Source organism: Pseudophryne corroboree, chromosome 4 (assembly GCF_028390025.1).
Source record: "Pseudophryne corroboree isolate aPseCor3 chromosome 4, aPseCor3.hap2, whole genome shotgun sequence".
Taxonomy (NCBI): Eukaryota; Metazoa; Chordata; class Amphibia; order Anura; family Myobatrachidae; genus Pseudophryne; species Pseudophryne corroboree.
The window spans coordinates 17470725-17486035 of record NC_086447.1 but is presented as its reverse complement, the minus strand read 5'-3'; the positions used below and the strand labels follow the sequence as shown (position 1 = coordinate 17486035).

Below are 15311 nucleotides of genomic sequence, written 5' to 3'. Positions count from 1 at the left end.
TCTCACAAAATCGTTGCCCCAATGCATCATTGAAATTCAAGATGGAAAGATGATTTTGAAATATCAATTGTACATTTTGCATTGCTCTTCTGGTGACAATGTAGCTTGTTTTTGTCAATTACCATTTCAGTAATAGGGTAAAGAAAATTAAGTAGATTTCTGAAAGAAAACAATGCTGTCAATATACTATTAAAACAAATTAAAATGTTAAAAGTTATTGTACTTTAAGTAAAAATAAAAGAGTCAAAATATCAATTCCAGTTTTGGAAGAATTTAATTAACAAAAAAATAAGTGCACATAGCAGAGGATGGTTTCAATCCACCGACCTCTGGGTTATGGGCCCAGCACGCTTCTGCTGCCCCACTCTGCTGCTCATGTAAGCGTCAGAGATCCTGAAGTACTCACTCATTATGTGAAAGTACCAATGTGTTTCGTCTTTGGTCAATGGAAGAAAAATCTTGCAAAACTCTCCAGATTATTGCCTTTTTAACCTTTTTCTAGGAAACTTTCTAGATGAATGCTTTTTAGCCTTTGTCAGTACATGCTTTTGCAAGCTGTCTCTGTGGCGCAATCGGTTAGCGCATTCGTCTGTTAACCGAAAGGTTGGTGGTTCAATCCCACCCAGGGACGTAATTGACCTTGTGATCAAATTTTGGTGATCTTTAAGTAGACAAGTCAAAATTTCAAACCACCTCTTATGGTGTAGGGTACCTGGCCTTCTCTGATGCAATCAGAGTCATATTTGATTAAGTCATTTTATAAAAAACAGGAAGCACAATTTAGCATGGGGTTGCAGAGAAAAAAAATTATGCAGGCAGAGAAATCCAATTGAGTGATTAATCAGCTCTCCATTTTATGGCTTTATTTTTATGCTAACACATTTGCTCTCTGAAAAGTGTCCACAAAGCCAAGTCTCTGATTAACACCTTTGTAGGAATGGTTTTTCACCTATTACTGATTAAAACTTGCTTTATTGGAAAGGCAGCAAGATGCATCCTCATTACAATGTCCACTGAAATAATACAGGTTGACACCAGGAAACATAAACCTCACTGCATCCTTGCTGCTTTCTCAAGTGGGAATCTGTTTAATGTGAAAACCAGGTGATATCTAATCAGCACACAGGTAAGAAGTTAAGAAAATCTTTCTTTAAGGGTGAAGATGTTTCTCACAAAATCGTTGCCCCAATGCATCATTGAAATTCAAGATGGAAAGATGATTTTGAAATATCAATTGTACATTTTGCATTGCTCATCTGGTGACAATGTAGCTTGTTTTTGTCAATTACCATTTTAGTAATAGGGTAAAGAAAATTAAGTGGATTTCTGAAAGAAAACAATGCTGTCAATATACTATTAAAACAAATTAAAATGTTAAAAGTTATTGTACTTTAAGTAAAAATAAAAGAGTCAAAATATCAATTCCAGTTTTGGAAGAATTTAATTAACAAAAAAATAAGTGCACATAGCAGAGGATGGTTTCGATCCACCGACCTCTGGGTTATGGGCCCAGCACGCTTCCGCTGCGCCACTCTGCTGCTCATGTAAGTGTCAGAGATCCTGAAGTACTCACTCATCATGTGAAAGTACCAATGTGTTTCTTCGTTGGTCAATGGAAGAAAAATCTTGCAAAACTCTCCAGATTATTGCCTTTTTAACCTTTTTCTAGGAAACTTTCTAGATGAATGCTTTTTAGCCTTTGTCAGTACATGCTTTTGCAAGCTGTCTCTGTGGCGCAATCGGTTAGCGCATTTGGCTGTTAACCGAAAGGTTGGTGGTTCAATCCCACCCAGGGACGTAATTGACCTTGTGATCAAATTTTGCTGATCTTTAAGTAGACAAGTCAAAATTTCAAACCACCTCTTATGGTGTAGGGTACCTGGCCTTCTCTGATGCAATCAGAGTCATATTTGATTAAGTCATTTTATAAAAAACAGGAAGCACAATTTAGCATGGGGTTGCAGAGAAAAAAATTATGCAGGCAGAGAAATCCAATTGAGTGATTAATCAGCTCTCCATTTTATGGCTTTATTTTTATGCTAACACATTTGCTCTCTGAAAAGTGTCCACAAAGCCAAGTCTCTGATTAACACCTTTGTAGGAATGGTTTTTCACCTATTACTGATTAAAACTTGCTTCATTGGAAAGGCAGCAAGATGCATCCTCATTACAATGTCCACTGAAATAATACAGGTTGACACCAGGAAACATAAACCTCACTGCATCCTTGCTGCTTTCTCAAGTGGGAATCTGTTTAATGTGAAAACCAGGTGATATCTAATCAGCACACAGGTAAGAAGTTAAGAAAATCTTTCTTTAAGGGTGAAGATGTTTCTCACAAAATCGTTGCCCCAATGCATCATTGAAATTCAAGATGGAAAGATGATTTTGAAATATCAATTGTACATTTTGCATTGCTCATCTGGTGACAATGTAGCTTGTTTTTGTCAATTACCATTTTAGTAATAGGGTAAAGAAAATTAAGTGGATTTCTGAAAGAAAACAATGCTGTCAATATACTATTAAAACAAATTAAAATGTTAAAAGTTATTGTACTTTAAGTAAAAATAAAAGAGTCAAAATATCAATTCCAGTTTTGGAAGAATTTAATTAACAAAAAAATAAGTGCACATAGCAGAGGATGGTTTCGATCCACCGACCTCTGGGTTATGGGCCCAGCACGCTTCCGCTGCGCCACTCTGCTGCTCATGTAAGTGTCAGAGATCCTGAAGTACTCACTCATCATGTGAAAGTACCAATGTGTTTCTTCGTTGGTCAATGGAAGAAAAATCTTGCAAAACTCTCCAGATTATTGCCTTTTTAACCTTTTTCTAGGAAACTTTCTAGATGAATGCTTTTTAGCCTTTGTCAGTACATGCTTTTGCAAGCTGTCTCTGTGGCGCAATCGGTTAGCGCATTCGGCTGTTAACCGAAAGGTTGGTGGTTCAATCCCAACCAGGGACGTAATCGACCTTGTGATCAAATTTTGCTGATCTTTAAGTAGACAAGTCAAAATTTCAAACCACCTCTTATGGTGTAGGGTACCTGGCCTTCTCTGATGCAATCAGAGTCATATTTGATTAAGTCATTTTATAAAAAACAGGAAGCACAATTTAGCATGGGGTTGCAGAGAAAAAAAATGATGCAGGCAGAGAAATCCAATTGAGTGATTAATCAGCTCTCCATTTTATGGCTTTATTTTTATGCTAACACATTTGCTCTCTGAAAAGTGTCCACAAAGCCAAGTCTCTGATTAACACCTTTGTAGGAATGGTTTTTCACCTATTACTGATTAAAACTTGCTTCATTGGAAAGGCAGCAAGATGCATCCTCATTACAATGTCCACTGAAATAATACAGGTTGACACCAGGAAACATAAACCTCACTGCATCCTTGCTGCTTTCTCAAGTGGGAATCTGTTTAATGTGAAAACCAGGTGATATCTAATCAGCACACAGGTAAGAAGTTAAGAAAATCTTTCTTTAAGGGTGAAGATGTTTCTCACAAAATCGTTGCCCCAATGCATCATTGAAATTCAAGATGGAAAGATGATTTTGAAATATCAATTGTACATTTTGCATTGCTCTTCTGGTGACAATGTAGCTTGTTTTTGTCAATTACCATTTCAGTAATAGGGTAAAGAAAATTAAGTGGATTTCTGAAAGAAAACAATGCTGTCAATATACTATTAAAACAAATTAAAATGTTAAAAGTTATTGTACTTTAAGTAAAAATAAAAGAGTCAAAATATCAATTCCAGTTTTGGAAGAATTTAATTAACAAAAAAATAAGTGCACATAGCAGAGGATGGTTTCGATCCACCGACCTCTGGGTTATGGGCCCAGCACGCTTCCGCTGCGCCACTCTGCTGCTCATGTAAGTGTCAGAGATCCTGAAGTACTCACTCATCATGTGAAAGTACCAATGTGTTTCTTCGTTGGTCAATGGAAGAAAAATCTTGCAAAACTCTCCAGATTATTGCCTTTTTAACCTTTTTCTAGGAAACTTTCTAGATGAATGCTTTTTAGCCTTTGTCAGTACATGCTTTTGCAAGCTGTCTCTGTGGCGCAATCGGTTAGCGCATTCGGCTGTTAACCCAAAGGTCTGGTGGTTCAATCCCACCCAGGGACGTAATTGACCTTGTGATCAAATTTTGGTGATCTTTAAGTAGACAAGTCAAAATTTCAAACCACCTCTTATAGTGTAGGGTACCTGGCCTTCTCTGATGCAATCAGATTTGATTAAGTCATTTTATAAAAAACAGGAAGCACAATTTAGCATGGGGTTGCAGAGAAAAAAAATTATGCAGGCAGAGAAATCCAATTGAGTGATTAATCAGCTCTCCATACTATAGCTTTATTTTTATGCTAACACATTTGCTCTCTGAAAAGTATCCACAAAGCCAAGTCTCTGATTAACACCTTTGTAGGAATGGTTTTTCACCTATTACTGATTAAAACTTGCTTCATTGGAAAGGCAGCAAGATGCATCCTCATTACAATGTCCACTGAAATAATACAGGTTGACACCAGGAAACATAAACCTCACTGCATCCTTGCTGCTTTCTCAAGTGGGAATCTGTTTAATGTGAAAACCAGGTGATATCTAATCAGCACACAGGTAAGAAGTTAAGAAAATCTTTCTTTAAGGGTGAAGATGTTTCTCACAAAATCGTTGCCCCAATGCATCATTGAAATTCAAGATGGAAAGATGATTTTGAAATATCAATTGTACATTTTGCATTGCTCATCTGGTGACAATGTAGCTTGTTTTTGTCAATTACCATTTCAGTAATAGGGTAAAGAAAATTAAGTGGATTTCTGAAAGAAAACAATGCTGTCAATATACTATTAAAACAAATTAAAATGTTAAAAGTTATTGTACTTTAAGTAAAAATAAAAGAGTCAAAATATCAATTCCAGTTTTGGAAGAATTTAATTAACAAAAAAATAAGTGCACATAGCAGAGGATGGTTTCGATCCACCGACCTCTGGGTTATGGGCCCAGCACGCTTCCGCTGCGCCACTCTGCTGCTCATGTAAGTGTCAGAGATCCTGAAGTACTCACTCATCATGTGAAAGTACCAATGTGTTTCTTCGTTGGTCAATGGAAGAAAAATCTTGCAAAACTCTCCAGATTATTGCCTTTTTAACCTTTTTCGAGGAAACTTTCTAGATGAATGCTTTTTAGCCTTTGTCAGTACATGCTTTTGCAAGCTGTCTCTGTGGCGCAATCGGTTAGCGCATTCGGCTGTTAACCGAAAGGTTGGTGGTTCAATCCCACCCAGGGACGTAATTGACCTTGTGATCAAATTTTGCTGATCTTTAAGTAGACAAGTCAAAATTTCAAACCACCTCTTATGGTGTAGGGTACCTGGCCTTCTCTGATGCAATCAGAGTCATATTTGATTAAGTCATTTTATAAAAAACAGGAAGCACAATTTAGCATGGGGTTGCAGAGAAAAAAAATTATGCAGGCAGAGAAATCCAATTGAGTGATTAATCAGCTCTCCATTTTATGGCTTTATTTTTATGCTAACACATTTGCTCTCTGAAAAGTGTCCACAAAGCCAAGTCTCTGATTAACACCTTTGTAGGAATGGTTTTTCACCTATTACTGATTAAAACTTGCTTCATTGGAAAGGCAGCAAGATGCATCCTCATTACAATGTCCACTGAAATAATACAGGTTGACACCAGGAAACATAAACCTCACTGCATCCTTGCTGCTTTCTCAAGTGGGAATCTGTTTAATGTGAAAACCAGGTGATATCTAATCAGCACACAGGTAAGAAGTTAAGAAAATCTTTCTTTAAGGGTGAAGATGTTTCTCACAAAATCGTTGCCCCAATGCATCATTGAAATTCAAGATGGAAAGATGATTTTGAAATATCAATTGTACATTTTGCATTGCTCATCTGGTGACAATGTAGCTTGTTTTTGTCAATTACCATTTCAGTAATAGGGTAAAGAAAATTAAGTGGATTTCTGAAAGAAAACAATGCTGTCAATATACTATTAAAACAAATTAAAATGTTAAAAGTTATTGTACTTTAAGTAAAAATAAAAGAGTCAAAATATCAATTCCAGTTTTGGAAGAATTTAATTAACAAAAAAATAAGTGCACATAGCAGAGGATGGTTTCGATCCACCGACCTCTGGGTTATGGGCCCAGCACGCTTCCGCTGCGCCACTCTGCTGCTCATGTAAGTGTCAGAGATCCTGAAGTACTCACTCATCATGTGAAAGTACCAATGTGTTTCTTCGTTGGTCAATGGAAGAAAAATCTTGCAAAACTCTCCAGATTATTGCCTTTTTAACCTTTTTCTAGGAAACTTTCTAGATGAATGCTTTTTAGCCTTTGTCAGTACATGCTTTTGCAAGCTGTCTCTGTGGCGCAATCGGTTAGCGCATTCGGCTGTTAACCGAAAGGTTGGTGGTTCAATCCCAACCAGGGACGTAATTGACCTTGTGATCAAATTTTGCTGATCTTTAAGTAGACAAGTCAAAATTTCAAACCACCTCTTATGGTGTAGGGTACCTGGCCTTCTCTGATGCAATCAGAGTCATATTTGATTAAGTCATTTTATAAAAAACAGGAAGCACAATTTAGCATGGGGTTGCAGAGAAAAAAAATGATGCAGGCAGAGAAATCCAATTGAGTGATTAATCAGCTCTCCATTTTATGGCTTTATTTTTATGCTAACACATTTGCTCTCTGAAAAGTGTCCACAAAGCCAAGTCTCTGATTAACACCTTTGTAGGAATGGTTTTTCACCTATTACTGATTAAAACTTGCTTCATTGGAAAGGCAGCAAGATGCATCCTCATTACAATGTCCACTGAAATAATACAGGTTGACACCAGGAAACATAAACCTCACTGCATCCTTGCTGCTTTCTCAAGTGGGAATCTGTTTAATGTGAAAACCAGGTGATATCTAATCAGCACACAGGTAAGAAGTTACGAAAATCTTTCTTTAAGGGTGAAGATGTTTCTCACAAAATCGTTGCCCCAATGCATCATTGAAATTCAAGATGGAAAGATGATTTTGAAATATCAATTGTACATTTTGCATTGCTCTTCTGGTGACAATGTAGCTTGTTTTTGTCAATTACCATTTCAGTAATAGGGTAAAGAAAATTAAGTGGATTTCTGAAAGAAAACAATGCTGTCAATATACTATTAAAACAAATTAAAATGTTAAAAGTTATTGTACTTTAAGTAAAAATAAAAGAGTCAAAATATCAATTCCAGTTTTGGAAGAATTTAATTAACAAAAAAATAAGTGCACATAGCAGAGGATGGTTTCGATCCACCGACCTCTGGGTTATGGGCCCAGCACGCTTCCGCTGCGCCACTCTGCTGCTCATGTAAGTGTCAGAGATCCTGAAGTACTCACTCATCATGTGAAAGTACCAATGTGTTTCTTCGTTGGTCAATGGAAGAAAAATCTTGCAAAACTCTCCAGATTATTGCCTTTTTAACCTTTTTCTAGGAAACTTTCTAGATGAATGCTTTTTAGCCTTTGTCAGTACATGCTTTTGCAAGCTGTCTCTGTGGCGCAATCGGTTAGCGTATTCGGCTGTTAACCCAAAGGTCTGGTGGTTCAATCCCACCCAGGGACGTAATTGACCTTGTGATCAAATTTTGGTGATCTTTAAGTAGACAAGTCAAAATTTCAAACCACCTCTTATAGTGTAGGGTACCTGGCCTTCTCTGATGCAATCAGATTTGATTAAGTCATTTTATAAAAAACAGGAAGCACAATTTAGCATGGGGTTGCAGAGAAAAAAAATTATGCAGGCAGAGAAATCCAATTGAGTGATTAATCAGCTCTCCATACTATAGCTTTATTTTTATGCTAACACATTTGCTCTCTGAAAAGTATCCACAAAGCCAAGTCTCTGATTAACACCTTTGTAGGAATGGTTTTTCACCTATTACTGATTAAAACTTGCTTCATTGGAAAGGCAGCAAGATGCATCCTCATTACAATGTCCACTGAAATAATACAGGTTGACACCAGGAAACATAAACCTCACTGCATCCTTGCTGCTTTCTCAAGTGGGAATCTGTTTAATGTGAAAACCAGGTGATATCTAATCAGCACACAGGTAAGAAGTTAAGAAAATCTTTCTTTAAGGGTGAAGATGTTTCTCACAAAATCGTTGCCCCAATGCATCATTGAAATTCAAGATGGAAATATGATTTTGAAATATCAATTGTACATTTTGCATTGCTCTTCTGGTGACAATGTAGCTTGTTTTTGTCAATTACCATTTCAGTAATAGGGTAAAGAAAATTAAGTGGATTTCTGAAAGAAAACAATGCTGTCAATATACTATTAAAACAAATTAAAATGTTAAAAGTTATTGTACTTTAAGTAAAAATAAAAGAGTCAAAATATCAATTCCAGTTTTGGAAGAATTTAATTAACAAAAAAATAAGTGCACATAGCAGAGGATGGTTTCGATCCACCGACCTCTGGGTTATGGGCCCAGCACGCTTCCGCTGCGCCACTCTGCTGCTCATGTAAGTGTCAGAGATCCTGAAGTACTCACTCATCATGTGAAAGTACCAATGTGTTTCTTCGTTGGTCAATGGAAGAAAAATCTTGCAAAACTCTCCAGATTATTGCCTTTTTAACTTTTTTCTAGGAAACTATCTAGATGAATGCTTTTTAGCCTTTGTCAGTACATGCTTTTGCAAGCTGTCTCTGTGGCGCAATCGGTTAGCGCATTCGGCTGTTAACCGAAAGGTTGGTGGTTCAATCCCACCCAGGGACGTAATTGACCTTGTGATCAAATTTTGCTGATCTTTAAGTAGACAAGTCAAAATTTCAAACCACCTCTTATGGTGTAGGGTACCTGGCCTTCTCTGATGCAATCAGAGTCATATTTGATTAAGTCATTTTATAAAAAACAGGAAGCACAATTTAGCATGGGGTTGCAGAGAAAAAAAATTATGCAGGCAGAGAAATCCAATTGAGTGATTAATCAGCTCTCCATTTTATGGCTTTATTTTTATGCTAACACATTTGCTCTCTGAAAAGTGTCCACAAAGCCAAGTCTCTGATTAACACCTTTGTAGGAATGGTTTTTCACCTATTACTGATTAAAACTTGCTTCATTGGAAAGGCAGCAAGATGCATCCTCATTACAATGTCCACTGAAATAATACAGGTTGACACCAGGAAACATAAACCTCACTGCATCCTTTCTGCTTTCTCAAGTGGGAATCTGTTTAATGTGAAAACCAGGTGATATCTAATCAGCACACAGGTAAGAAGTTAAGAAAATCTTTCTTTAAGGGTGAAGATGTTTCTCACAAAATCGTTGCCCCAATGCATCATTGAAATTCAAGATGGAAAGATGATTTTGAAATATCAATTGTACATTTTGCATTGCTCTTCTGGTGACAATGTAGCTTGTTTTTGTCAATTACCATTTCAGTAATAGGGTAAAGAAAATTAAGTGGATTTCTGAAAGAAAACAATGCTGTCAATATACTATTAAAACAAATTAAAATGTTAAAAGTTATTGTACTTTAAGTAAAAATAAAAGAGTCAAAATATCAATTCCAGTTTTGGAAGAATTTAATTAACAAAAAAATAAGTGCACATAGCAGAGGATGGTTTCAATCCACCGACCTCTGGGTTATGGGCCCAGCACGCTTCTGCTGCCCCACTCTGCTGCTCATGTAAGTGTCAGAGATCCTGAAGTACTCACTCATTATGTGAAAGTACCAATGTGTTTCTTCTTTGGTCAATGGAAGAAAAATCTTGCAAAACTCTCCAGATTATTGCCTTTTTAACCTTTTTCTAGGAAACTTTCTAGATGAATGCTTTTTAGCCTTTGTCAGTACATGCTTTTGCAAGCTGTCTCTGTGGCGCAATCGGTTAGCGCATTCGGCTGTTAACCGAAAGGTTGGTGGTTCAATCGCACCCAGGGACGTAATTGACCTTGTGATCAAATTTTGGTGATCTTTAAGTAGACAAGTCAAAATTTCAAACCACCTCTTATAGTGTAGGGTACCTGGCCTTCTCTGATGCAGTCATATTTGATTAAGTCATTTTATAAAAAACAGGAAGCACAATTTAGCATGGGGTTGCAGAGAAAAAAAATGATGCAGGCAGAGAAATCCAATTGAGTGATTAATCAGCTCTCCATTTTATGGCTTTATTTTTATGCTAACACATTTGCTCTCTGAAAAGTGTCCACAAAGCCAAGTCTCTGATTAACACCTTTGTAGGAATGGTTTTTCACCTATTACTGATTAAAACTTGCTTCATTGGAAAGGCAGCAAGATGCATCCTCATTACAATGTCCACTGAAATAATACAGGTTGACACCAGGAAACATAAACCTCACTGCATCCTTGCTGCTTTCTCAAGTGGGAATCTGTTTAATGTGAAAACCAGGTGATATCTAATCAGCACACAGGTAAGAAGTTAAGAAAATCTTTCTTTAAGGGTGAAGATGTTTCTCACAAAATCGTTGCCCCAATGCATCATTGAAATTCAAGATGGAAAGATGATTTTGAAATATCAATTGTACATTTTGCATTGCTCTTCTGGTGACAATGTAGCTTGTTTTTGTCAATTACCATTTCAGTAATAGGGTAAAGAAAATTAAGTGGATTTCTGAAAGAAAACAATGCTGTCAATATACTATTAAAACAAATTAAAATGTTAAAAGTTATTGTACTTTAAGTAAAAATAAAAGAGTCAAAATATCAATTCCAGTTTTGGAAGAATTTAATTAACAAAAAAATAAGTGCACATAGCAGAGGATGGTTTCAATCCACCGACCTCTGGGTTATGGGCCCAGCACGCTTCTGCTGCCCTACTCTGCTGCTCATGTAAGTGTCAGAGATCCTGAAGTACTCACTCATTATGTGAAAGTACCAATGTGTTTCGTCTTTGGTCAATGGAAGAAAAATCTTGCAAAACTCTCCAGATTATTGCCTTTTTAACCTTTTTCTAGGAAACTTTCTAGATGAATGCTTTTTAGCCTTTGTCAGTACATGCTTTTGCAAGCTGTCTCTGTGGCGCAATCGGTTAGCGCATTCGTCTGTTAACCGAAAGGTTGGTGGTTCAATCCCACCCAGGGACGTAATTGACCTTGTGATCAAATTTTGGTGATCTTTAAGTAGACAAGTCAAAATTTCAAACCACCTCTTATAGTGTAGGGTACCTGGCCTTCTCTGATGCAATCAGATTTGATTAAGTCATTTTATAAAAAACAGGAAGCACAATTTAGCATGGGGTTGCAGAGAAAAAAAATTATGCAGGCAGAGAAATCCAATTGAGTGATTAATCAGCTCTCCATTTTATGGCTTTATTTTTATGCTAACACATTTGCTCTCTGAAAAATATCCACAAAGCCAAGTCTCTGATTAACACCTTTGTAGGAATGGTTTTTCACCTATTACTGATTAAAACTTGCTTCATTGGAAAGGCAGCAAGATGCATCCTCATTACAATGTCCACTGAAATAATACAGGTTGACACCAGGAAACATAAACCTCACTGCATCCTTGCTGCTTTCTCAAGTGGGAATCTGTTTAATGTGAAAACCAGGTGATATCTAATCAGCACACAGGTAAGAAGTTAAGAAAATCTTTCTTTAAGGGTGAAGATGTTTCTCACAAAATCGTTGCCCCAATGCATCATTGAAATTCAAGATGGAAAGATGATTTTGAAATATCAATTGTACATTTTGCATTGCTCTTCTGGTGACAATGTAGCTTGTTTTTGTCAATTACCATTTCAGTAATAGGGTAAAGAAAATTAAGTGGATTTCTGAAAGAAAACAATGCTGTCAATATACTATTAAAACAAATTAAAATGTTAAAAGTTATTGTACTTTAAGTAAAAATAAAAGAGTCAAAATATCAATTCCAGTTTTGGAAGAATTTAATTAACAAAAAAATAAGTGCACATAGCAGAGGATGGTTTCGATCCACCGACCTCTGGGTTATGGGCCCAGCACGCTTCCGCTGCGCCACTCTGCTGCTCATGTAAGTGTCAGAGATCCTGAAGTACTCACTCATCATGTGAAAGTACCAATGTGTTTCTTCGTTGGTCAATGGAAGAAAAATCTTGCAAAACTCTCCAGATTATTGCCTTTTTAACCTTTTTCTAGGAAACTTTCTAGATGAATGCTTTTTAGCCTTTGTCAGTACATGCTTTTGCAAGCTGTCTCTGTGGCGCAATTGGTTAGCGCATTCGGCTGTTAACCCAAAGGTCTGGTGGTTCAATCCCACCCAGGGACGTAATTGACCTTGTGATCAAATTTTGGTGATCTTTAAGTAGACAAGTCAAAATTTCAAACCACCTCTTATAGTGTAGGGTACCTGGCCTTCTCTGATGCAATCAGATTTGATTAAGTCATTTTATAAAAAACAGGAAGCACAATTTAGCATGGGGTTGCAGAGAAAAAAAATTATGCAGGCAGAGAAATCCAATTGAGTGATTAATCAGCTCTCCATACTATAGCTTTATTTTTATGCTAACACATTTGCTCTCTGAAAAGTATCCACAAAGCCAAGTCTCTGATTAACACCTTTGTAGGAATGGTTTTTCACCTATTACTGATTAAAACTTGCTTCATTGGAAAGGCAGCAAGATGCATCCTCATTACAATGTCCACTGAAATAATACAGGTTGACACCAGGAAACATAAACCTCACTGCATCCTTGCTGCTTTCTCAAGTGGGAATCTGTTTAATGTGAAAACCAGGTGATATCTAATCAGCACACAGGTAAGAAGTTAAGAAAATCTTTCTTTAAGGGTGAAGATGTTTCTCACAAAATCGTTGCCCCAATGCATCATTGAAATTCAAGATGGAAATATGATTTTGAAATATCAATTGTACATTTTGCATTGCTCTTCTGGTGACAATGTAGCTTGTTTTTGTCAATTACCATTTCAGTAATAGGGTAAAGAAAATTAAGTGGATTTCTGAAAGAAAACAATGCTGTCAATATACTATTAAAACAAATTAAAATGTTAAAAGTTATTGTACTTTAAGTAAAAATAAAAGAGTCAAAATATCAATTCCAGTTTTGGAAGAATTTAATTAACAAAAAAATAAGTGCACATAGCAGAGGATGGTTTCGATCCACCGACCTCTGGGTTATGGGCCCAGCACGCTTCCGCTGCGCCACTCTGCTGCTCATGTAAGTGTCAGAGATCCTGAAGTACTCACTCATCATGTGAAAGTACCAATGTGTTTCTTCGTTGGTCAATGGAAGAAAAATCTTGCAAAACTCTCCAGATTATTGCCTTTTTAACCTTTTTCTAGGAAACTTTCTAGATGAATGCTTTTTAGCCTTTGTCAGTACATGCTTTTGCAAGCTGTCTCTGTGGCGCAATCGGTTAGCGCATTCGGCTGTTAACCCAAAGGTCTGGTGGTTCAATCCCACCCAGGGACGTAATTGACCTTGTGATCAAATTTTGGTGATCTTTAAGTAGACAAGTCAAAATTTCAAACCACCTCTTATAGTGTAGGGTACCTGGCCTTCTCTGATGCAATCAGATTTGATTAAGTCATTTTATAAAAAACAGGAAGCACAATTTAGCATGGGGTTGCAGAGAAAAAAAATTATGCAGGCAGAGAAATCCAATTGAGTGATTAATCAGCTCTCCATACTATAGCTTTATTTTTATGCTAACACATTTGCTCTCTGAAAAGTATCCACAAAGCCAAGTCTCTGATTAACACCTTTGTAGGAATGGTTTTTCACCTATTACTGATTAAAACTTGCTTCATTGGAAAGGCAGCAAGATGCATCCTCATTACAATGTCCACTGAAATAATACAGGTTGACACCAGGAAACATAAACCTCACTGCATCCTTGCTGCTTTCTCAAGTGGGAATCTGTTTAATGTGAAAACCAGGTGATATCTAATCAGCACACAGGTAAGAAGTTAAGAAAATCTTTCTTTAAGGGTGAAGATGTTTCTCACAAAATCGTTGCCCCAATGCATCATTGAAATTCAAGATGGAAATATGATTTTGAAATATCAATTGTACATTTTGCATTGCTCTTCTGGTGACAATGTAGCTTGTTTTTGTCAATTACCATTTCAGTAATAGGGTAAAGAAAATTAAGTGGATTTCTGAAAGAAAACAATGCTGTCAATATACTATTAAAACAAATTAAAATGTTAAAAGTTATTGTACTTTAAGTAAAAATAAAAGAGTCAAAATATCAATTCCAGTTTTGGAAGAATTTAATTAACAAAAAAATAAGTGCACATAGCAGAGGATGGTTTCGATCCACCGACCTCTGGGTTATGGGCCCAGCACGCTTCCGCTGCGCCACTCTGCTGCTCATGTAAGTGTCAGAGATCCTGAAGTACTCACTCATCATGTGAAAGTACCAATGTGTTTCTTCGTTGGTCAATGGAAGAAAAATCTTGCAAAACTCTCCAGATTATTGCCTTTTTAACTTTTTTCTAGGAAACTATCTAGATGAATGCTTTTTAGCCTTTGTCAGTACATGCTTTTGCAAGCTGTCTCTGTGGCGCAATCGGTTAGCGCATTCGGCTGTTAACCGAAAGGTTGGTGGTTCAATCCCACCCAGGGACGTAATTGACCTTGTGATCAAATTTTGCTGATCTTTAAGTAGACAAGTCAAAATTTCAAACCACCTCTTATGGTGTAGGGTACCTGGCCTTCTCTGATGCAATCAGAGTCATATTTGATTAAGTCATTTTATAAAAAACAGGAAGCACAATTTAGCATGGGGTTGCAGAGAAAAAAAATTATGCAGGCAGAGAAATCCAATTGAGTGATTAATCAGCTCTCCATTTTATGGCTTTATTTTTATGCTAACACATTTGCTCTCTGAAAAGTGTCCACAAAGCCAAGTCTCTGATTAACACCTTTGTAGGAATGGTTTTTCACCTATTACTGATTAAAACTTGCTTCATTGGAAAGGCAGCAAGTTGCATCCTCATTACAATGTCCACTGAAATAATACAGGTTGACACCAGGAAACATAAACCTCACTGCATCCTTGCTGCTTTCTCAAGTGGGAATCTGTTTAATGTGAAAACCAGGTGATATCTAATCAGCACACAGGTAAGAAGTTAAGAAAATCTTTCTTTAAGGGTGAAGATGTTTCTCACAAAATCGTTGCCCCAATGCATCATTGAAATTCAAGATGGAAAGATGATTTTGAAATATCAATTGTACATTTTGCATTGCTCTTCTGGTGACAATGTAGCTTGTTTTTGTCAATTACCATTTCAGTAATAGGGTAAAGAAAATTAAGTGGATTTCTGAAAGAAAACAA

At 36.7% G+C, this 15311-nt stretch overlaps 7 non-coding genes across 7 annotated transcripts; all 7 read left to right on the top strand.

Annotated features, from left to right (window-relative positions):
- Nucleotides 1-1724: 1724 nt before the first annotated feature.
- Nucleotides 1725-1798, top strand: TRNAN-GUU (transfer RNA asparagine (anticodon GUU)). Its single transcript has one exon. It is a non-coding gene; the product is annotated as a tRNA-Asn (tRNA).
- Nucleotides 1799-2890: 1092 nt separating this feature from the next.
- On the top strand, nt 2891-2964 carry TRNAN-GUU (transfer RNA asparagine (anticodon GUU)). The gene has a single exon. It is a non-coding gene; the product is annotated as a tRNA-Asn (tRNA).
- Nucleotides 2965-5219: 2255 nt separating this feature from the next.
- On the top strand, nt 5220-5293 carry TRNAN-GUU (transfer RNA asparagine (anticodon GUU)). Its single transcript has one exon. It is a non-coding gene; the product is annotated as a tRNA-Asn (tRNA).
- A 1093-nt stretch (nt 5294-6386) lies between these two features.
- Nucleotides 6387-6460, top strand: TRNAN-GUU (transfer RNA asparagine (anticodon GUU)). Its single transcript has one exon. It is a non-coding gene; the product is annotated as a tRNA-Asn (tRNA).
- A 2255-nt stretch (nt 6461-8715) lies between these two features.
- TRNAN-GUU (transfer RNA asparagine (anticodon GUU)) lies at nt 8716-8789 on the top strand. The gene has a single exon. It is a non-coding gene; the product is annotated as a tRNA-Asn (tRNA).
- A 1093-nt stretch (nt 8790-9882) lies between these two features.
- Nucleotides 9883-9956, top strand: TRNAN-GUU (transfer RNA asparagine (anticodon GUU)). Its single transcript has one exon. It is a non-coding gene; the product is annotated as a tRNA-Asn (tRNA).
- Nucleotides 9957-14528: 4572 nt separating this feature from the next.
- On the top strand, nt 14529-14602 carry TRNAN-GUU (transfer RNA asparagine (anticodon GUU)). Its single transcript has one exon. It is a non-coding gene; the product is annotated as a tRNA-Asn (tRNA).
- The last annotated feature ends 709 nt before the right edge of the window (nt 14603-15311 follow it).